Genomic DNA, 24,190 nt, shown 5'->3' on the forward strand with positions numbered 1-24,190 from the left:
AATCATAAAGTCAAGTTTCTATTGATAAAAACAGCCTTTAATATGTGTTGCACTGTGGGATAAACCCTTATTCTGCAACAGGTTTCCTGATCATAACGCCAGTATTATTGCGGTTAAAAAAAAAAAATTAATCCTGGACTGACGAGACCACAAGAAAAGTGATGAAATGTTTTCTGTGAAAATAAAAGCAGGCATGTTCTCAAAGGCCAACTTAGGCCTAAGTTAAAACTGTTGCTTTCATTAAGAGGGATATGGTGTCTATGTAACCATGCAGAGAACTTAGATCCAAAAAACATTCTTTGATATCCATCCCGTCCAGTTTTGCCCACTGAGTGCCACTCTGTAAACTGATGTTGGCAAAAGGAGAAATATGGCAATAGAATGAAGAACCAATAACAATCTCTAGAACAGATACTTCATGCAAAGGAACAGAGGCAGCAAGAATAAAAAGATATTACTAGTGCCACAAGGTTCTAACATCGCTTGTTCAAACTTTTGTTGAGCACTTTAGTACATGCCCGTCTTAATGTTCTTAAAGCAGAGCTGCTTGCTGGCCAAACGATTTGGGCATTTCAAAATATTGTAGATAGAAGGCTCAGCATAAATCTTAAGGGACCTCAAAAGTCACATTTCCAAATGAACTGAAATGAATTAAATAAATCCTGTGATACACATCAGATCCAGTTCGACCATATCTTCTTGAATGCTGCAAATCCTAGAAAGAGCAAGTCTTGGGATCCACTGAAGGGATTGTTTCTTTGCCAGCTACTTGGTAGGAGTAAAGTAGCATGTTTTCATCAATCATCTTAGATTTCCTTTTCTTCTGGTGAAAATAACACCTTCATATTCCACTATTCTTGACAGGATAGTTCACAAAGCATCCACTGTCCAGATCTCCTTGCTACCTTACAGCTTCTTGTGGCGTACAGTTCTTTTCATCTGCTCTCCAGATATAATGTAAACATCATAAACCACTGAAACCAACAAGGAGGTGGCATCCAGGTTAGGTGATAATACATGGTGACCCGTCAGTAACAATGGCAAGTTAAACACCAGATTTTGATTATTCCTATATTTGTGGTTAAGCTCATTTAAAAAGTACAAAATGAAATTAAAAAAAAGCAGGCTCATTTAAGATGATGAAACATTTTGATAGAATGATACAAAAAAGGTTAAGATGACCACTAAAGCCAGTGGAAAAACACTTTGGTTAGGAAAGTTAAATCATATAAATGAATAAACAAATATTCACTTATTTAGCAATGATGGAGGTTAAGAGCAAAGTGAGCAGAAAGGAGTCATGACACAGAAATGGTGAAGTATGAGGTGTGCATTTGCCAACTCAGGGGTTGCATAAAGGCAGTGCAAATCCAAGAATTCACTAAGGTTGGTCTGATACATATGTGCACCCCGCAGTGACCCTTAAAATGAGTGTACTGCCCACTGACTGAGGCCATACCGTCAAGGGGTAACCCCGATATATAGATGGTGCTTTCTGACCGACAGCAATTTGCTATAAAGGCTTTCCCTCAGTATTAGGAAGATGCTTCCTAATAATGACTAATTACTGACATGGCAGGATTATAGCGATAATAAGCAGTTAGGGCAAGGCAGCTGTGATTCTATTAGCACTTATGGCAATTATGTTTACATTCCCCTTTCCAAGGGAGGCATCATGCCTAGACTAGAAAATATCCAATAACTCCATACAAAGGACAGTAATCAGTTAGGGTCATAGTTTTCCTTTTTATTTCCAATATCAGCACGTATTTCTTTGAAGAAGCAAAATGGTAATTAAAGCTTTTTATTGCAGAATAAACTTCTATTGTAAAAATACGACTAACCTTCTATAATTAGGAAGATTCTACAGCAGTGTTTCTTAAATGTTTTCTCAAGTAAGCTGTGGTATGTGCTTTACAACACAAACATTGGTTTAGAACCAGTATACGAGAGGTCGCTTAGTACTTTGCATTAAAGAAGAAAAAAAAAATTCACATTAAAAGGGAAACAGATATCCACCATAAACTGCAACTGTAGAATAAAATCCCATTCTTCAGTAATGACATTACAAACTAAACAGAATTTAGTCTTTGTGAAAAGAGAATGTAACTTCAAGCACCTTTGCAATAAGCATCAATATAAAAATTATGAAAAGACTGCAAATTTTTTATGTAATAATATGGTTTGGAAGTTAGCTAAGCCCCGCCCCCTGTTCCCCTGCTGATCTGGCTGACTACTTTGAGACTCAAATAAAATGTTACAGTAGCTGGTTGTCCTCTGCGCGCATCCCCCCCAATCCCTGCACACACAATGTTAATAAGGAAAGGAACATTGCAATGCATTGTGGGTTACATAGTCCCTGCATGCTGTCTGTAAGCTGTGGACAAATTGTTACAATTTGTAACATAAGTGTTTTAGTCCCTCCTCCCCTGCCAGGATTGCAAATGATGCAGAAAGAGAACGATTTTGCGGCTGTATTTCAGCATATAAAAATGTTAGGTATTCATACTTTTTGAAGGAACAGGTTACAGTGATAAGTATATTAGGGGTTTCTGTGTTGCGCTCTAACAAATGTTGGTTCGTAAGCCGGAGCTCCCCTTTAAAGGACAATAAAAGCCAAAATTCCTGGGGGCACTGATCACTAAGTTGGGAAAAAGTAAGAGTTTAAATGGCTCATGCAGAATATAATGCGGCCATTACAACTCTTCTGCCCAGTGTTCCCCTGAGCTAAAATAATGGTTTGTACAGGAGTACAGATATTCCTGTACTGTGCATGTGCTAAGGAGAGCACATTCATTGGTCTAAAACAGTTGCATATGATCTGCAAGGAGGAGGAGCCGTGACCCAGAGTACTAAGTTAGTAATTAAAATCACTAACTAGTTGGCAATATCAACCTACAATCAAAGTACTCAAAACAATTAGAAATTAAATAAAAAGTTCTACCCTCTCCTTTAGTTTAAATCTAATGAACAATTTTCTTATAAATGATCTCATTCCTTCCTCTATCTCTGAATGTTTTTTTTAAGATTATAGAGGAGTTTATTGCGATAACTCTCCTCTATCACGTAATCTCCTGCAAATTCTATCCCACCGGCAATAAAAGTGAATCGCCAGTGGGAAAATATATGCATCGCTTAGTTTTTACAAAGTTGCCAATAGTTTCCTCACAAGGCAACTTCGGAATAAAGTGCAGCGTAGGTTTTCCCACCATCAATTGAATTAATTGACAGCGGGAAAGTATTTGCAGGAGATTAGTCGCTCGCGGTAGAGGATCTCACGTGTCAGCAGCCTAAATCATACGTTTATTATATTCTACTACTTTTAGTTTCATTATTCACAGCAGTCTGCAAAAAACAAAAAAAAAATTAAATGTTTGTTTTGCCTATTAAGCAATTTAGAAATGTTTACTTGTGCAACGAGTTGTATAATAGACTTTAAAATACAAGCTAGAGGACCGAACAGACTCTTGTGAGTGAATTTTGTACTAATTTTCTTAATGTTATTAACCTAAAATCCACAAAGCTAAAAGTCTGACAAAGACAACATGGCCTTTGCAAAACTGGAGCAAAGTAGTGCAAGCACATAATATATGTAATATTTCCTCACACTCATCTTACTTGCCAGTAGGCATTAAGGAAAAATAAAAATGGTCAGTAAAACTAGTTTTACTGTGTCTTAATGGTGCAGTACATGACAGGGGATAAAGGAGGCTGCTGCAGTGCAAAGAGTTCAACACTTACCTTTCCTTTTGCACTATGACTTTGTCCACATCTTGTAATGCACATTGCTTTAGGCAAGTGAATAAGTCCAGTGTAAGAATGAGCAGTGAAAAGAAGTCCACAAGTGGCCATGTAAGCAGAGACAATACAAAGATGGACAGGGGGCTACAGGTTTATTTGGGAACATGATTTTAAAGTGTCACTGTTTTTCCATCCCAAGTGTAAAAACAACTGGCAATGTGTGTGTAAAAACCTTTTAGGTCTACTTTAGTCTGCCTTGCAGCATTGGGGTCCAGCTTTTAAATCCAACTAGAGGACAATCTGAAAAATGTTTGTAAGTTCTCCAACATTCATACATACAGAAACTTGAGTGCGCGCGAGTGTGTGTGTGTATGATAGAGGTTTATGTGCCTAATGTACAATCTTAGTGTAATAGTGAAAATGGGGGCAACTCAGACCCTTCAGACCAAAGTTGGCAAACAATGCAACCCCTCAAAAATAAAAGAGGTGGATGGGAGGAATGCAGTTGCATATAAAATGTTATTTTCAGGAACTAAGATTTTAAATGTACAGTTATATTATTTTGTAATGGTACCATAGGCTCTAACATGCATGCAAATGTTTTACTAGCATCCCTGTCTGTCAAAAAGCCATTGCCTTCTGTGTAAACATAACATCTATAATACAATGGATAATCTGCCTTAGTGTTACAGCACTGAATATTTATTTCCTTCCTCTCTCCTTGAAATTGCTGCAGGTCTCTGAGCTCTTTCGAGTACAGATGTAAGCTTCCCCCTTTCCTTACCCAAACTTGCACGTCTGAATAAGGTGGCAGAGTGCAGCTACTCGCCATCCAGAAGTGCTCTGCGCATGGGCACTAAGGGTAATGGCTCTTGTACTTCAGTTGAGGGACATCCCAAATGACCCCTAAGAAGCTTGTAATGGTATCATATAAAAAAAAAAAGTATCCCACATAAAAAAATATGAATATAAAAGAAGTCCCCTTGGAGTTTCATGTCCTGTACAAAAGCTTGCAGCCAGTGACCTGGTCACAGAACTCCTTGGGTAAGTGCTTTTACCAATGACACAAGGTTGCCAAGTGAGCGGATCTTCTCCTGATATGCCTACCAATGGGCAATATCGGGCTAATCCGGACGTTTAACCCTAGAGCCAAAATGACCGAATTGAAATGGCAGGTATAGGTGCCGTCGGTTCGGGGACCACATCAACGAGCCAATGCGGTCCCCAATCTAACGGAAAAACCAAACCTTGCCAATCGAGATCTAGCTGATCTCAGGGCAGATGTCGGTCAGGCAGGCCTGTCATTCGAGCCAAACATGGGCAGATAAGCTGCTGAATCGGCAGCTAAAAATGGCCCCTGTATGGCCACCTTAAGACTCTAATTCACAAGGATCAGCTTTATGAGGCAAGGACAAAAACTTTGGCCAACACTGCTCTAAATTACAGGTTACACTTCAGACTGAGGTTTTTATTTTGTATGGAAGTTAAGTTTGTCAGTTAAAAGATTAACAAAAGCAATTGAGAATATGTAAGCCTTATACGTCTCAATTTAGCAGCGTTAAAGTAAAGAGACATTCCACCAACACAGTTTTTAATGCAAATCTTTGAGAAATTTTAGCAGTCTTAAGCAGTAATAAAAATTATACTATAAAATCATCAGCATCCCACTAATATAAAAATTAATATATCTTACCAATGTTTCTTAAGTTTTATAGGTGAAAAAGAAAGAAAACACAAGCATATTTCAGATGTAACCTACTAGATAAAGTAAATTGTGAGTTTAAAACACAATAAATACTGCGCACTGCTGTGCTCATTACTATGTAAAATAATAAGGGTAAGCACAAGCATTAGCCCCAGACTTTAATGGTATTTGTGTAAAGAAAGTACAGTTCCCATAAATGATGTATGCATAGCCTACAATCACAGTTTCTTTTAATATTGTATAAAAATATAAAATAGATGTAGCATCCCAAAGAAAATACTATTCACATGGGTGGAGTGGGAAGGTAGAGTATGAGAACCAAAGGGTCCCAATAATGTTCAAATAATGGAAAATATAAAGTGTGCCTAAAAGTTATGAACAAAACCATTTACGCTACACAGGATTAACCAGACATCATAAGCAGCAGAATAACAGAATAACATAGGATGCACACCAAATTCCCAGATTTTCTGCCTCTGTGGTTTTATTATGAGTCGTATAGTTAACTGCATTAATCAAGTATACAAACATGTTTTCAATATTGTGCATACAATCATTTTTAATTGTCTACATTTGCAGTGTAATTCTATGCACCGTAAGCCACACATTTGTCCTGTTCCAAGAATGGTTGCTGCAAATAATAAATTATGCCGATAACATTTCTTTCCTATAATTGTTCTTTTGTAAGTGCATGTTCTATATGTTAAGACCTTAAAAATATTTAAGTATGTTAAAACAAAACCCACCCAGAAACATTTGAACATCATGCCATTTTATTGTTAAGGCTAATAGACTTAGGATACCATTCAAATGAGTCGGGGTAAATATAGAGGAAATGAATTACCGGTACTAAATAAACGACACAGGAGGCAATAAATTGACACGACAAATAAATAAAAGTCTAAAGCACTCCATACCATTAAAATGTTTTAATGTTGTTGCAAAAACACTATGCAACAATCATCGCTGCGGTTAAACACCTTAAAAGTCAGCGCTTGCAATTTCAGCCCCAGATTACAAGGTAAGGAACATTAACTAATATAGTGTCCTACCAGTTATTTCTCGACTCAGACCTAGAACATGTTTGTGAATTAAAAAAATCAATTAGTAAGAAAAAAAAATGAAAATATTAACCTCTGCTTCAATGTAAAGTTTCCAGAATCTGCCAGAGCTCTGGAACTGGGCAACAAGTCGCTCATATGTCTTCCGTGCTTTGTCTATAGGCTGATTCTAAAATTGAAATAAACAGCATTTACAATATTATGACTGTGTGGAAACATTTTAGAATCTCCTGAATACAGCCACCTTTGGTACTCAAGAGAATACATAATGTAACCCTATGTCACTAAACCTGTGCCTCGCGAATGAGAATGCTCCATGCATCAAGGTCATACGGATTGTCTTCCAATTTCTTTTTCCGCTTTCTCACCTTTCCGGAACATATTCAGCAGCCTTGTGGGGAGAAAACAGATAACAGGATTATGAACAGAATTACAGGTAATTTGGCTATCCGTGTATCAAGCAGTTTTTTATGCATTTTGCCTGTACCGATTCAGCAATAACATTCAACACATTCCGTAAAATTTACTATATAAAAACTACTATATAGTTTAAGTCGCTCTGGATGTGTAATTGTAATATGGCATTCACACATCCAGCACCTTTATGAAAGAGAACCTTCAGTGAACTAAAAGCATACAGTAAGCAGCTTTGCTCAAACACACCCAATACCTTTTATTTAATGTCAGGGCTGCCCAAGAGAAGGACTGCAGGCTGGATATTGCCCCCCACCATGAATTTTAAGGGACCCAGTTTTACCCAGGAGTGCACAGAGCAATAATCAACTAATTATAAAACCTCAGAAAGCAAGTGTAGCCAACCAGCAGGCACCAGTCTGACATTTATTTAGGAATAACAATACAACATTGAGAAGCGCTGGGAAAGGCTCTTCTATAAACCCAAACACAACACCCTAAACATGTCTGTAATGCCTGAGTAGTATGTAATCATTACGGCATTATGAGTATTTCTGGTCAGCCAGCTATAAAGTTTTAGGTAAATAACAATAGGATGGTATAGAAGTAATAGACTCAAAGATAATGTAACAACAAAGAAAAAAAAAAACTATATGAAGGCACAATCCTTAAGTGGTGACTGTCACCTGAACACATGGTCTCTCTGAAGTTGAAAGTCATTGCCCCAAGAGCTTGCAGGTTATATCCTTGACTCCTCCCAGTCCCACCTGCAAGTCTAATAAACCATACACTATATATACAAATGGCCCCACAATATCAGAATTGACTACAAAACGATCAAAGCTGCACGTGGCCCAATATACATCAAAATAGAGAACACGTATTTACATCATGCACAGTGCAGAAGTGCATCGGTGTGTGTAAAAACAATTATTTTAGTGCTGGAGGGATTGGGGAGGCACATATTTCTCTCCCCCAATAAGCCCAATTTTTTTGTGCCCCTCTTTTTCCCTGGGGAGAACACTGCATTACACTGTATTGCTGGCTTGTCTGGTATAAGATACAGTCTACTGAAATGTCCCTCTTGCTGGTCTAGGAAACGTCACTGCACTGTATTTCTGCTCTTACTGCATTTACACTGTGCATATTACACCATACTTACTATAAGTCCTTTGCACAACATTACTGGGCTGATGGAGGGAAGAAATACAAAGAGCCAAGTAGAGTAATGCTGCCGGGTCTGTACATGGTATTACACAAAGCTCCCCTGTATTTCTGGCCTGTCTGGTATCATATAAATAAAAATGTGTGGCTTGGAATAAGTGCAGGTAAAAAGAATAAAAGGTGGTGTCTGGATTATTTTTTAAATTCTGTAAAATGACATCATTAGATTTTTACTTTTCATATTTGGAACTTATATGGGTGCACAGCTTACAAATCTCTGCAGCAAGTTTGACAGATTAGGGGAGGTCCCAAAATGCATCATTCTAATTGAGCTCTATATAAACCCAATACAGCCATGCTACAGACATCCTTAAAGGGATACTGCCATGATTTTTATGGGGTACTTTTTATTTCTAAATTACACTGTTTACATGGGAAATAATTCCCTCTGCCATTTAACATTTTATTTATATTGGTGTGTAGGCGCCATCTCAGTGCATTGTGCCTGAGTCTGAGCTTTCAGAAGGAGCCAGCGCTACACATTAGAACTGCTTTCAGCTAACCTATTGTTTCTCCTACTCCCATGTAACTGGAGGAGTCCCAAGCCGGACTTGAATTTCTTATTATTGAGTGCTAAAAACTCCCCTTGACTAACATTTTAGCCATTTAAAGGGGACCCCTCACCCAGATATAAAAAGCTGTACAATAAAAGTACTTTTCAAATTAAACATGAAAGCCAAATTATGATTTTTTATTAACACATCCATACAAATTATAACTTCATTAAAAAATGCCAGATGTCAATCATACATTGTATGCCCCGCCTCTTAGGTACTGTAGATGTCAGGTGACAAAAAACAATTTAATTTCAGCTAGTGGGTCAGTCTTTAGAACATATACAGTATAGTACCTGTGTATAGTACCTGTGGGATGAAAACTGCAGCAAAAGTTCAAAGTTGGTTCTTGGGTAAAGTTTACAGCCTGCAGATTCTTCTTTTTTTAGTCTTCAATTCTGCACTGCCTCCAGTTTGCAAAATCTCCCGATCCCTGTCTGCATCTGCGCCTTGATTAGTCAAAAGATCAGAGCACAGCTAATTTCTGCAGAACCCGGAGAAGATTTGCAGGGCAGTGCAGAAACGGAGCCAGGTTTTTTTTTTTTTTTTAAGGTGCCAATGAAGGTTTGGGGAGGCTTAAGGTGGCCACACACGTGGCGATCTGACGATGTTTCGTGCGACCATCAGTCGCACGAAACATCGTCAGATCCGCCACACACCGTCAGGGCTGAAACAGCAGATAAGGAGGTAGAAACAATAGGATTTCTACCTCCTTCTGCCGATTCAGCCCTGCCGGCAGATTTTGGTCAGGCGCCTTCTATGGCGCCCGATCAAAATTTTCTAACCTGGCCGATCGGCGAGTCGGCCGATATCAGCAGCTTCCTGCATATCGGTCGACTCGCCGACATGCCATACACGCACCAAATATCGTACGAAACGAGGTTTCGTACGATAGTATCGGTGCGTGTATGGCCAGCTTTACCCTCTAGCCTTATTGAAAATCCGCCTATGCTTGTTATAGTAGGAACCTTGTTTCCATTGCCTTCATACTGATATGGCTATGTAGCCACAGCCATAGTGCCGCCCATTACGGCCCCAGTTCTACATCCCATGAATACACACGGACCCCTCTCCCCAGCAACACTGGTGCCTATAGGCAAAAGTCAGAAGTTAAAGAGACAGTAAGTAACTGTGCATGGGGCCGCTGCCAGAGGGGGATATACACATATACATATAAATACACACAGGCACATTTACTGTATGGCACACAGAGCTGTGCCTCGGCTTCTCTCCGCCTGCGCTTTCTCTGATGCCCGATGCCTAGTTGCCCTTTTTCACGCCAATATCTGCCCCATGTATCTGCACCCAGGCCGACGCAGTGCCAGTGTGTTTTTTAAAATGAAAAAATCCAGTGCCCGATACAGAGCAAAGCATGGCGAGGAGAAAAACTGGGTCTGACTGGGGGCCAAGACATTGGGGCACTAGTCTGGTGGGCCCTGGCCCTCGTGGGGGGACCGGTTTGGGGAAAAGGTTTTTCATTTGCCAAGATACACAGTGGCACAGGGGGGTGAGGGTTTAGCAATGGAAATGATGGGAAGTAGTTAAAATAATCAAATTAAGTTATTCCGCTAAGGGGCCGCATCCTTATATGCCTCCATGGCACTCTATAGGTTAATTCCCCTTCGCAGCTCTAGAGACATAAAATACCTCAGGTTCCCCTCAGTGCTACATTAACAGAAACCTTATTTATTATTATTATTTATTCCCAGTTATTTATATAGCGCCGACACATTTCCGCTGTGTTTTACAGAGATTATTCATCATTCACATCTGTTCCTGCCCAGAGAAGCTTACAATCTAAGGTCGGAAATTTTATTATTCAATAAAACAATTAATGGTTAAATTCCCAGCACAATGCCACTGCCGGTATCATAACAGCATGAAATTGTGCCCTGGGTATAAGATCGCCTGCGGTTTTTAATAAACTGATTTTGGCCCCTTGGCAACCTCTGCTAAATATGTAATGACTGGCACACTGGCAGCTAAAAATACATTCATGTATATGGGTCTCACCTACTCACCGGGGGCACATTCTCCTTCTAAGAGCCAACGTGTCGCCCTCTGTGAGGGATCAGCTATGGCCTCTTCTTTCATTTAAATAGAAGGAAATATCAGCTCATAGAAAATCCCCGGGCATGTAAGAACCTGTCAGCACCCCCACCCACATACCATTTATTTCTAATGACTGACAGATGTCTTTGTAAAGGACATGTATGACTACAATAATAATGTTAGAAGCTCCCTGTTAGCCCACTCTACAGTCTAGGTTGGTGATTTTCTGAAATCTGCCCACCTTTGAGGTCCAAAATATGGTCAGGTCCCCATTAAATGGAAGACATTGCTGTATGGGTCATTCCCTCATAATTCCCAGACTATCTAGAACAGCAAGTGAGTGTTCATTTCAGTTCTTACCCTAAGTGACCGTCAAACTGGGCTTCCAGGAGTATCTACAGTAGATGAGCAACTAGATATTCTACCCACATCTCACCTTCAGACAGGTCTTCTCCAGCCAGGGCCATATATTTTATATAGGCACCCAAGGTGCATATACAGAAAAAAATGCAATATTTAAAAATCCCTGTGCCTGCCACACTTTTGGATAAATACGGAACCATTCATCTCATTTATTCATTCATGGTGGGTTTATGGAGGTGGAGGGTAAGTAGCCCTCTCCTATGTGCCCTGCATATGTGCCGAATGCGTAGGTGAGGGGGCGGGAGGGACCAGGACTGCACCTAGGACCCAGTTGGCACCCCCAGCATTGCCCCCAGTCACTACTCAGCGCCACAGCTCCAACTAACATTCTCCATAGTTTGCATCAGGATTGCTAAGTATTATTTGTTGACCACTAGAGGTGCTGTTTCATGGGAAAACTTCAGCTACAGATCTTGCATTCAGTGCAGACACCCTGCAACTTGCGTGTTTTACAAGTGCCCCTAAACTGTCAAGTAATCACTTTGTTCTGTGTCAGTGTGTAAAACCCAAAGTGTTGAAACAGCGGTACAGAACCAACCTGTAGCCAATCAGAGCATTGGAATAGTGAGGATACAAATGGTAACAGAGTCAAATACAATACAAAGCGCCACTGTGTTGAAACCAATGGAAAATGTCCCATAAACAAAAAGGAGAATAATTCCCCTCTTAACTCTCTGAATAATTTGAGTCAATATATTCTACACTGACATTAACTCTTTCCACTTATCACCTTTATCAATGAAAGCAAGATCTGATAGGATGGGCCGAGCCAGTTCAGCCAGTGGCACCAATCATTGCCTATGGGAAACGGACTAATCCATTCAGTTGTGCTCAGACCTGCCTGGCTCTAATAGCCAATGTGGCTAACCAGTGGAGTTGTAAGTGGCCAAAGATGACTACTGCCATTGAGAAAAAAAACCCACACCCCCCAGGAAATTCCTTTCTGCCCTACCCCAAAACCAACCTTGTCTCTCCATTCTGGGCAGAGGCCGATATGGGAATTACAGGCAGCAGCAGGACAAACAGAGCCATTAGTGCCGGCTCTTATCATTGTATCTGTGAGTCTCTTAAATAAATCAGGTGCCAGAATATACAATACACAAGCAAAGCAAAGGGGGGGGGGGCACAAGCCCCTATATGTGTATTTATATTGCCATTCTTTAGGTTTAGGAGCCAATAGGAATAAAGCAACCAATTCTGATAAGTTTATTCTCTCACTGAATAATGCCTGCTATATATAAAGAATAGATCCCATCAATAAAGCCCTATAGGCCCCTCCTGGGGGGGTTCTGCTCTGCAATGGGTTTTAGCATGGAAGGTCCCACAGCACAGACACTGCGCACAGGAGACGCTACACATATAGTGAATAGGCCCCATATATACAGCCTAGGGACAGGCATTCTCATCATATAAGGGACTATTCTATTGGGCCAATACTCACACTGGCACCCTGCACATAGCCACTCATGCCCTGCACTGGCACATACTGTATATATTCAACACACAATGTCAATTTTAACTCTGTACGTGCAGTTTGACTTTTAACCCCATCAGTGCTGTGCAGTGGTTACACATGCTTGCAAATAAATGCCTACTAAGAAGGTACAACACAGTGGTGCCAGGGCTGGCATACAATAAGGGCACAGTGCAGGCACAACCCCCAAGCTTGCACCATTCAATTCAGATCTGCCCAATCTGTGTCTAATTCCCAGCTGCTGTTGTACTACAATTCCCAGCATCCCCCATCAGCCTATGGTGGGAGTTGTGGTTTAACATCAGGAGGTAGCACACCATTGGGGATAAGGAGACAAAAGCATTTGGTGGGAGAAACAGAAGCCCCTGGATGGGGGTAGAGGGGCAGCAGCCAGGCTAAGGGGGGGTAACTGGGATATGCCTGTATCGGTGTATGGGGCAGATAGGGGAATGCTGCAATATGACAAGACTACACAGGTACATTAGGGCCCCCATTAGTGCCAGTCTTACCTTCCATGGCCCGTACGGGCATCTGCAGAGCTGCCATCACAGCCACAAAGAGGAGCAGCGATGCCCACCTTGCCCATGGCATTGCAGCTGTCGGGCACCCCTGCCAGCCTCTGCCTATGCACCCAATGCACCGCCCCTCATCTCCCACAGTCCCCGCCGGAGCCATCAGTGGGGGGATCGCACATCTACCCCAGGGGATCCAACCCCTCTGGGTCACAGCTCCGGAACGTTGCGACTCATTGGCAGTCAGGTTGCCGGCCCCCCGGGAGATCCTCCGCTGCAGCGTTAGGGGCACATACTGCCGGCTTGGCACTGGCTCAGGTGGGGACAGGTCGGCCCAGGTAGGGTTGGCTTGGCCGGCTGGAGGTGGGATCGATCGCTCACCGTTTGCTGTTGCTTTGGGGATGAAACTGTCATTGCAGCCTAGAGACGGCTTTTCATTGAGAAAGGGATCACGTCGCAGGCAGGAAAATGTGAGGACACCGAACGTCTGGGGAAGGGAGACACCTAGTGGCGGAATAGTGCAAGTGCATAGCCGGGCGCAATAGGGTAGCGGAATGCAAATATTAGAACAGATGTGAATCTATAGGAGCGTAAAGGGTCATGGAGTCTATAGGAGCGTAAAGGGTCATGGGAGTCTATAGGAGCGTAAAGGGTCATGGGAGTCTATAGGAGCGTAAAGGGTCATGGGAGTCTATAGGAGCGCAGAGGTTCATGGGAGTCTATAGGAGTTCATGGGAGGGAGCGCAGAGGTTCATGGGAGACTATAGGAGCGCAGAGGTTCATGGGAGTCTATAGGAGCCATGGGAGTCTATAGGAGCTTCATGGGAGACTGTAGGAGCTCATGGGAGTCTATAGGAGCGCAGAGGTTCATGGGAGACTATAGGAGCGCAGAGGTTCATGGGAGACTATAGGAGCGCAGAGGTTCATGGGAGACTATAGTTCATGGGAACCCCCCCCATGGGAGTCCCATGGGAGTCCACCCGCATGGGAGTCTATTAAAGGGTCATGGGAGTCTCTGTTCCCTATGGCTTTAAATCCCTACAGGTTCAGTTGCTGGGCAGAAGGGAATGTATCTAAGTGAGTTCATTAACATGTGTGCTATTGCCACATCCTGCCTGACTCACCTTCCTGTTGTTTGCTTCCACCTTAGGGACAGGGTGGGTGTGTGCTGAGAGCCCAGGGCATGGGCCCAGGCCCAGTGAAGTCGTGAATGAGGCATTGGATAGGGGCAGGTGTAATAGTACCACTCTAGGTGTAAGGCAGTTAGGGCTGAGATAGAATGAGCAGCATGAGCTCCTGCATAGGATTTGCAGTTTTTCTGGAGATAGCTCCCAGGCCACATTGCCTGTAGTGTAGGGATCCAAGTGAATAGGGAATCAGGATAGAGAATTCCCTGAGGGATCCACTACAGGGTGTGTCGCAGAGGTGAAGGGAGATTCCTGCCAGTCTGCCCGCAGGAGAGTGTGAGTCTGAATATACACTCGGTATGTGTTGCCTGTACCACTGGCCTCTGAAGCTGTATTGTGAGTAAACCCTGTGGATGTTCAATAAACACTTATTACTTTGTTATTTGCAAGAACCTCTGGCGCCCTCTGTTTTCATTTTTCTGCATAGCAGCAAGAGAGGTGTAGTTGCACAACACCCTCACCTTCCTCTTCCACTTAGCGAAGGCCCATTCTGGCAGTGTAACCCATGTTCTACTGGTACTAGTCCGGGAAGGCAGCTATTGAGCTGAAATAGAGGTTACAGGACCATAGAGGTTCATACACATCCCTGCCCCAAAGAACAACCTGATGCTGTCTCACTTGTGTTACTGATGTTGATGCTGGCAATTCCCACTCACATACACCTGTATGTAACTCTGCGCTGTTGCAAAGCTATAATGCCAGTCTGGCCTGACTCTCCTAACTGCCCCTTTAATATCACTTTGACTGTCACATCCATGGCACATGGCACCAGTAGCACCAGACTGGGCCAAATTTGATACCAATTCTAATATGAGGAGTTTGTGTGGCCTGTACAAAGAGATGCCATAACACTATACCAGCATGGGTATTCCTTGGTACTAAGCATTAGCCAGCAGGAACAGCCCTCTGTGTTTGCTCATAGCCTGTATATAGGGGGAGATACAGTAACACCATGACAGTGTGTCTATTTCAGAAAGAACAGCCCCCTAACTGTGCCCATAGCCTGTATAGAGAGATACTATAGGGCACTGCCCTTGGAAGGCTACCAGGCTGCCTACTGTATAAATACCCAGGCCCAGACTCAGAATAGCCCCTGGCATTTCAAGCACACAGAGGCCCAAACAGACCCCCCAGGCCCAATAAATAGTGACTGTCTATGGCACCTTACAGCAGCCCCCCTGGCATTTGAAAGGAAAAAAGTTCAAAAAACTCTGCAACTTTGAAAGGAAAAAGGGGGTGTTTATGGCAATGGAAGGTGTTCATCGTGTGATTTACTTCTGTTGAGTGTCAGGCTGGTGAGGCTCAGTGTCTGTGCTGTGTGTAAAGGGTAAGATATAACTGCCATTTTCTCCATTACAAATCAAATGTCCAACGGGGCACTAGGGCAAGCTGAACCCTGCCAGTATGTAAGTTGGAATTATCTGGCTAATTGTAACCATGTAACCTTTTATTGTGTTGGGTTGGGAACCCCCAAATACTGTCCCACTTCCACTGATTCCTATTCTTAGCGCCCCCTATTTTCTAAACGCTACTCCTCCTACAGTTTTAGGGGTACAACACCCAAACTCCCCACACTTCTTCGCCCTATAGCAGAGCAGGTTGTTTGTGTGTTTCTAAGGGATCCCGCCCCCGTCTTCTTGGGGAGCCTCTCCGAACCCCCCAATTATCCCATTGACTCTGACAGGGAAGATTTTTAAACTGCTGCCACACTTACAGCTTTGAAGCTACAAACTTGAATCACATAGTCATGGGGTCCGTCTGAATGAAAATATAATGATTGTTGGATGTCCAAAAGTGGGCAGAGCTGTGAACAACCAATCAGGTTTTACCTAATGACTTTCAATGGGGAAATCCAACCTGCTGCCATTCTCACAGTATTAACCCCAGGGTCCCCAAACTTTTCACAGTTGGACACTAGACTGCAGACTTTCATTGGTTTACATTTAAACTGCTGCTATTCTTTAGATATTAATACTAAGGATTCTTAATAAATCATTGATTGTTTTTTTAATCAAATAACTTTCAGGAGTTTATGTGAGTTTCCAAAAACACCGGTTAGTAAATGCCCCCCCATAGTTTCTCGGGTGTCTCAGCAAAGCAAAACTCCAGTCCCCCCTCCCTGTTCCCCCAACCTTTCCCTGTCTCTCTAATAAGCAAACAGAGCCGCTCAATGTCACACAACAATGGAACGTTTATTGTATAAATGTGCCTCTTTACAAAAAGAGAAAAGATTTAATATTTTTGTCAGTCCTCTGTTTGAAGGGCAACATCTATTTGATTTATGTGCAGAATGTTGATAGAAGCGCATGAAAATAAAAAATAAAATATATAGTGCAAAAAAGTAATATACTGAACACAATAATAAATATGGTGAGTGCTTTTGGATGAACACCACAATATATGTGACCCCAGCTATATATATGTTCAAACTGCTCACCAGAACAACGTATCAAAAGAGCATATAAACCACACCCAGCTGGGCTTTTGATTGAAGTGAGATCCAATTCAGCGATGTATATAGAATGGAAAATGAGGCAAATATAGTGTAAAACTGTTTAATAAATATAAAAGGCCCTGCGCTCTGCAGGCTACTTACAGTACAGTAGTAGTATAGGAGTAAAAACAAACGGAGTATCCTCCAAAGCTCTATTTGATTTAGCATCAGATGCACTTACAAACGCTTGCAAGTGTTTTCTGAATTCCATATTTCTTTCCTTTGCTGCAGAAGAGGCTAGCCATCGGGGACCAGATGTTATTGTGGGGCCCGAGGATGATAAATGGGCCCCTGTGCCCCTACCCCACCCCCCGATGGCTGCCTTGTAGCAGAATTAAGTGTAAAACAACTGTACTTTTCCGAGTCTATCTTGGAAACGTTTCCCAACTCATCCGAGTGGCTTCTTCAGTTCAGATGGCAGGTAGGGAATTCCCCGGCACTTAAACCCTTGAGGGTAGAACAGTCACAGACATCCAACCGCAATGGTTCCATTGAACGTATCCAGTTAGGGGTTGGCTGAAACTGACAGGGGTAAGAAGGTGAGATCCAGTCACAGTGGTACCATGATTCCCATTGATGCGGGTTTTAATCCTTCAAAGTACGACTGGAGCAGAACAGTCACAGACGTCCAATCACGACGATTCCATTAAACTTATTCGGTGTGTGTTGGCCTGGTCTCTTTGCTTGTCTTTATTGATGAGCCAATGGCTGTGAATCCATGCCTGCCGAAAAAACTTGCTCATCGCAACCTGTCTCTCATTTAGTTTCCATAAAGGCCCAGTCTGGGGGCCCACAAGTTCTCAGAGCTCCTTTTAGAGGTTTGTATTCCTTCTCTTCAGCCTCTGCATTGGGTGCCACAGTTTCAGCCCAATGGTGCCAAGTCCTAATAACGCCAAGTTTATGTTCCAAAGGGCGGTGGGAATCAAACAGCAAGTACTGCTCTTTCAGTTCCCTTGAAGGTGCCCAGGGCTTTCTTTTCCACTTCTTTCATGTAACAGTTCACTACAACTGGTTAGAGATGTAGCGACCTGTTCGCCGGCGAACTAATTTGCGCGAACATCAGGTGTTCGCAAGTCCGCAAATTCGCGAACTTTTGGCGATGTTCGCCATTTTGGGTTCGCCGCGTTTTTTTTTTGTGCTGCGTTTTTTTGCTTCGGTTTTTTCCGCCGCATTTTTTTGCTTCGGTTTTTCGCCTTTGCGTATACATAGGAATAGCTTGCGGTTTTTTTTGGCGTTATTTTTTGGCTTTTTTTTACAAAGTATTTTTCAGAGAAATTTTTGCCCTTGATCCCCCTCCTGCATGCCACTGTCCAGGTCGTGGCACCCTTTAAACAACTTTAAAATCAGTTTTCTGCCCAGAAATGGCTTTTAGGTTTTAAAGTTCGCCTTCCCATTGAAGTCTATGGGGTTCACAAAGTTCGCGAATATTCGCGAGTTTTGCCGAAAACCGCGAACGGGTTCGCGAACATTTTTGGTGATGTTTGCTACATCACTACAACTGGAGACACAGGCAAACTCATAACACCACCATGTTTTTGTCCATAGAAAACTCCATTGTGCTTGAAGTAGGTATTGAGACACAGGCCCAGTAAGGAACAAATTTGTTCTGGATTCAGCCTGCCACATTTTTTTGCCTCGGTTTTTTCCGCCGCGTTTTTTCGCCTTTGCGTATACATAGGAATAGCTTGCGGGTTTTTTTGGCATTATTTTTTGGGGGTTTTTTTCGGTTTTTTGGGCGTTTTTTTTACAAAGTATTTTTCAGAGAAATTTTTGCCCTTGATCCCCCTCCTGCATGCCACTGTCCAGGTCGTGGCACCCTTTAAACAACTTTAAAATCCGTTTTCTGGCCAGAAATGGCTTTTCTAGGTTTTAAAGTTCGCCTTCCCATTGAAGTCTATGGGGTTCACAAAGTTCGCGAATATTTGCGAGTTTTGCCGAAAGTCCGCGAACGGGTTCGCGAGTTTTGCCGAAAGTCCGCGAACGGGTTCGCGAACATTTTTGGCGATGTACGCTACATCCCTACAACTGGAGACACAGGCAAACTCATAACACCACCATGTTTTTGTCCATAGAAAACTCCATTGTGCTTGAAGTAGGTATTGAGACACAGGCCCAGTAAGGAACAAATTTGTTCTGGATTCAGCCTTGTTCTGCTGTGGAGGGTGGTGCCTTGTTTCAGCCGTTTCCTCACTCTGTCATCAACATACAATGGCGCTTTGACACCCTTACCCCGGCGCTTTCACAGCAGTTTACACTTCCAGGCATGTACTTTGAAGGATTAACTACCTCATCAATAAGAATCATGGTATCACTGTGACTGGATCTCACCTTCTTACCCCTGTCAGTTTCAGCCAACCCCTAACTGAACACGTTCAACAGAACCACCGTGATTGGATGTCTGTGAGTGTACTACCCTCAAGGGTTCAAGTGCCGGGGAATTCCCTACCTGCCATCTGAACTGAAGAAGCCGCTCGGATGAGTTGGGGAAACGTTTCCAAGATGAACTGGGAAAAGTCCAGTTGCTTCAGACCTAATTCTACTAGATAGAGCAGGTGTTACAGCTCGGCAGATGTTCTTGCTCCACCTGAGGAAGAGAAAAAGGATTTATCATATGAATTCAGTGTATTTGGTAAAATGTTGAAATAAATATATAAAGGACAAGGAATAATTCATTGTTGGGGTACCATTATCTTAGGTAACATTTTAGTCGGGTTCTCACATATATGGGGAATTTATAAATAGTTCGAGTTTTTTTTTTGATTTCGCGAAAGAACCTCAAATTGGAATTATGATTCGAAAGCTCAAATGTCTGTTATTTAAGTGCAAAAAACCTGAAAACGCCAATGTAAAACTTCACCATCTAAATGCGAGTGAGTTTATATAGAAGTAAATGGGAGTTGCCCTGGGCAAAGTCGTGCCATATTTTTTACAAATTAGTAAATTCGAGGTATTCGAGTTTTTTTTTATCTGAAAGAGTTTTCCTTATTAATAAATAAGAAGAGCATTTGATATGTGACTTTATTAAATGTAGAAAAACTAACAAATTCCCCAACAAATGAGCCAGTAATATATATAATGGGTACAATAAAGTAGGTAATATTATCCCTACCTCAGGGGGCTGATGGTATTGCCGCTACTCTCTGGGTCTCGTTACAAAAAACAATGAGTCCAGAGAGCTCATCCAGATCAACTCTGAGGGGGCTCCTCCTCGCTCTGTTGTTCATCCTGGTTATAAAAGAGAGAAGATGAAAAATGAATATTTCACAGGGCAAATGAATGCAAAGTTTGTAACAGTTTTCTTTTTCTGCTTACACTGTCACTGCTCTCCTCTGACTCCCCAGAATCAAAGTAGGGCTCGAATGGGGGCATGTCCCTTCGGTTCTCCTGGTTAAGGTAAGAAAACATTATTTTATGAGATCAACTCCGATCAATACAGAATATGATAAAACAAATCTTTAACATTTCTTTCATTGCACTTTCATCCGTTCATTGATTATTTCCTGCTTACCTCACAGTGACAGGAATGGTGGGAGGATGAGGAGTCATCCTGGTTAAAAGAGAGAGAAAATCACAAATGAATATTTCACAGGGCAAATGAATGCAAAGTTTGTAAAAGGTTTCTTTTTCTGCTTACGCTGTCACTGGAGTCCTCCGATGATGTTGGCTGTTGAAAAGACAGGAAAAGGGGATTAAAAATAAAGTCAGTTACAATCTTTAGACTACAGTCTGCGTGTTGCAATCTAACCCAACCTATAAAACTATTCCCATTAATTCAGCCCCACAGAACTACATTAACTCAGTTCCCTAGAGAAGATGCTAAAGTGAATGTTCTGTAGGGCGATCTGATGCCGGGATGGAAATTGTAATATAATTGTCTTTGCTGCTTACCCCAAAGAGTTTGTTTGGCTCCAACTGAGGCATGCACCTTCGATTCTCCTGGTTAAGATAAGAAAACTCAGATCAGTACAGAATATGATAAAACAAATCTTTAACATTTCTTTCATTGCACTTTCATCCGTTCATTGATTATTTCCTGCTTACCTCACAGTGACAGGAATGGTGGGATGAGGAGTCATCCTGGTTAAAAGAGAGAGAAAATCACAAATGAATATTTCACAGGGCAAATGAATGCAAAGTTTGTAAAAGGTTTCTTTTTCTGCTTACGTCATCAAGGCTCTTTTCAGGCTCCTGATAGTCCTAATGGGAATACAGAAAAAGGGGATTAAACTCAGTTCAGTTAAACTCCTTATTGCAGCGCAACACAACATATAAACGTAACCTATTGTGCCCATTGCTGCTTACCTGAGGCAGAGCGTCGCCTGCTCCCTCCTAGATTTGGGGAAAAAAGAATAATATTGTATTAATTTAGTCCCATAAATCATTCTGAGATAAAACTTGTATAAAGGAAAAATATAATACTGAGTGGCGCCATTTTCACAATATGTCTCCCTTCCCTTTTACTTACCTGACAGGTGTTAATGTCGGAGGGATTGTCAGCTGGTTCCTCCTAGTTAAGAAATAGAAAAGGCCCAGATCAGATCAATTCAATGTAGTAATGAGGATTTTGAGACAGGGTATAAATATCACAAAGGGACACAGTGGGAATGACATTAATATGGCTGCTAAATAGAGATGTAGCGAACTGTTCGCCGGCGAACATCGGGTGTTCGGAAGTTCACAAACTTTTTGCGTATGTTTGCAATTTGGGTTCGCCGCGTTTTTTTTTCCGCTGTTTTTTTCTCGGCCTAAAAGTGCCGCACAAGCCACACATGGCGTTTTTCAGCCTAGTACTGGTGTAAGCAAATCCCGTTTCCATGGTGCTAATAGTGCGACATAGCAAAAAATGCCGCGTATTTCCGCTAGGTCTGCCAGCTGCCTTTGCGGTTTTACGCAACGCTGTGTCAACAAAGTATTTTTCAGAGAAATTTTTGCCCTTGATCCCCCTCCGGCATGCCACTGTCCAGGTCGTGGCACCCTTTAAACAACTTTAAAATCAGTTTTCTGGCCAGAAATGCTTTTCCTAGGTTTTAAAGTTCGCCTTCCCATTGAAGTCTATGGGGTTCGCAAAGTTTGCGAATATTCGCGCTTTTTGGTGTAAGTTCGCGAACGCGTTCCCAAACTTTTTTTTGAGGTTCGCTACATCCCTACTGCTAAAGTGTAAGAGAGCAGAAACAATTATTCCTTCTTACCTGGCGAGTCTGAGCCCCGGGTGTTTCTGGGCGCTCCTGGGTAAGAAAGGGAAATGAAAAAGATGAGCGAGGTTGTATGATTTCTGTTGTAAATAAGCCGATTGGCTGATAAGGGACTTTGATTTGCGTTTATCCCTCTCTATTAGCCTTATGCTTACCTCAATCTCCTCGCCAGGCTCAGCAACCTGCTCTGGCTCCTCCTGATGAAGAGCGATACGATTAGTTATGGGATCAACTTACTATAGTTCTGTAGCTCATTATCATTAATTAACTCAGAAAATAAAATAGTTCCTTTACTACTTACCTGGCAGATGTTGGTACCAGGGGTCGGTGGCTCTGGGCAGGTGGTGTCGCCACAACCAACCGACGGAACCTGATTAAGAGAGGAAAATAGATCAGATTCACTGGGAAAAGTGGCGCGGGGATACAAACATGGGATGCACAGAGGCCGATATGGAAGGGAATCAGGGAACCATGTTACTGGGCCGAGTTACAAAAAAAAAGATTCAATGAACGAATACAGAATAAGAGTGCGAAAACCTCATTTGCACAAGAATATTCAATATACAATATTCAATACAAATCAATACAAAAACCTCTCGAGCCAAAAATCCAATACAGATTGTTACGATTGGCCGGCGCGGCTCCCACTGACAGCTTTTAGACAGCGCCATTTTGTATTAGTGTTTTTACACTTGGTAAATTACAAACAAATGGTGTAATCAGGAAAATATTCTATTTTTAGGGCTAAAAAAGGTGCGATGAAAACAAACAAAATATGAACATTAGTAAATAAAAAAGGGGGAGCGAATAGTAATAATGTATGGGGTCCTTTTCTGCTTACCAGGCAGATGGTGGTCTCCGGAAGAGCCTGGGAATGGGATAAACAAAAGTGATGTTATTTTATAGAATTAACGGCCTATCATCTATCAAGATCTATATAAGGCACAAAATGACTAAAATATGTGTTTAGTACTGGGAAAAAAGTGCTTTTGAGAAGATATCATTCATGTGTATAAATAAATGCAGAGTCAGTACAGGTGTGGGATCCGTTACCAGAAACCCAATATCCAGAAAGCTCCAAATTACGAAAAGACTGTCCCCCATAGACTTAATTTTAATCAAATAATTCAGAATTTTAATACTGATTCCCTTCTCTCTGTAATAATAAAACAGTACCTGTACTTGATCCCAACTAAGATATAATTACCCCTTATTGGGGCAGAACAGCCCTATTGGGTTTATTTAATGGTTAAATGATTCCCTTTTCTCTGTAATAATAAAACAGTACCTGTACTTGATCCCAACTAAGATATAATTACCCCTTATTGGGGGCAGAACAGCCCTATTGGGTTAAATTAACGGAAAGCCCCCTCATCTGGAATACCTTTGGTCCCGAGCATTCTGGATAATGGGTCCTTCACCTGTACATTAATTTATTATTTTGATATCAATTCAAAGGGGAAGGGGCTCTCTCTTGCCAGGGAACCAAACATATTGAAAAGGGTTCCAGCACTAATAATCTATTATATATATTGATATGTTATAGAATGTGCCATATATGGTTTGTGGTAATGAATGATTTTGTAGTTTAGATTTAAAAGTGAGAAAGTAGAAATGATGGGGGAATGGGGTCAGTAGTGAATATACCAGTAAATTCTCAGCGTTATTAAGGGCCTGTGACAAAGTCACATATAAATCTATAGGTCAGTAAATAATAAGGTTTCAATAACACAAATAACCAGGAAAGTTGTGTTTTTTACAAATCGCTGCTTACCACAATGATGTCGCCAGCGGGTTCATCTTGGTGGTTCTAGGAAGGATAAAATCATGTTTTATTATAAGAATAAACAAGCAAAAATGGCCAAAATTAATAGTAAATGAAATGGCTGGAAAAGCACAAATAGTGAGCAAAGAGTGATCATTATATTTAACCAGTTCCTCTCTGCTTACCACGACGACCGCGCCAACTTCATCGTTTTCAATCTAGGAAGAATAAAAATACGTTTTATTACAAAATAAATGAGAAAGAGGCAAACAAATTGTAAATGCAATAGCTCGAATAGGGCAAATAGTAATGTGGGATTTTTATACTGAGTGAATCAGTTATTCTCTGCTTACCGCAAGAGATTTGCTCGGGGGTTTATTCCGTCGTTTCTA

General features: G+C 41.8%; 1 protein-coding gene and 2 long non-coding RNA genes across 3 annotated transcripts in view; all 3 read right to left on the minus strand.

Annotated features, from left to right (window-relative positions):
* Nucleotides 1-24,190, minus strand: part of LOC116410384 (cleavage stimulation factor subunit 3-like) — a 98,509-nt gene that overhangs the window by 43,089 nt on the left and 31,230 nt on the right. The window lies entirely within an intron of this gene.
* LOC116410298 lies at nt 5,913-6,871 on the minus strand. The gene is made up of 2 exons (XR_004222255.1): nt 6,798-6,871; nt 5,913-6,676 (listed from the first exon to the last, which is right to left on the minus strand). It is a non-coding gene; the product is annotated as an uncharacterized LOC116410298 (long non-coding RNA).
* LOC116410300 lies at nt 21,264-22,514 on the minus strand. Its single transcript, XR_004222257.1, has 3 exons — nt 22,189-22,514; nt 22,031-22,066; nt 21,264-21,348 (listed from the first exon to the last, which is right to left on the minus strand). It is a non-coding gene; the product is annotated as an uncharacterized LOC116410300 (long non-coding RNA).

This window comes from Xenopus tropicalis, chromosome 4 (genome assembly GCF_000004195.4).
Source record: "Xenopus tropicalis strain Nigerian chromosome 4, UCB_Xtro_10.0, whole genome shotgun sequence".
Classification (NCBI taxonomy): Eukaryota; Metazoa; Chordata; class Amphibia; order Anura; family Pipidae; genus Xenopus; species Xenopus tropicalis.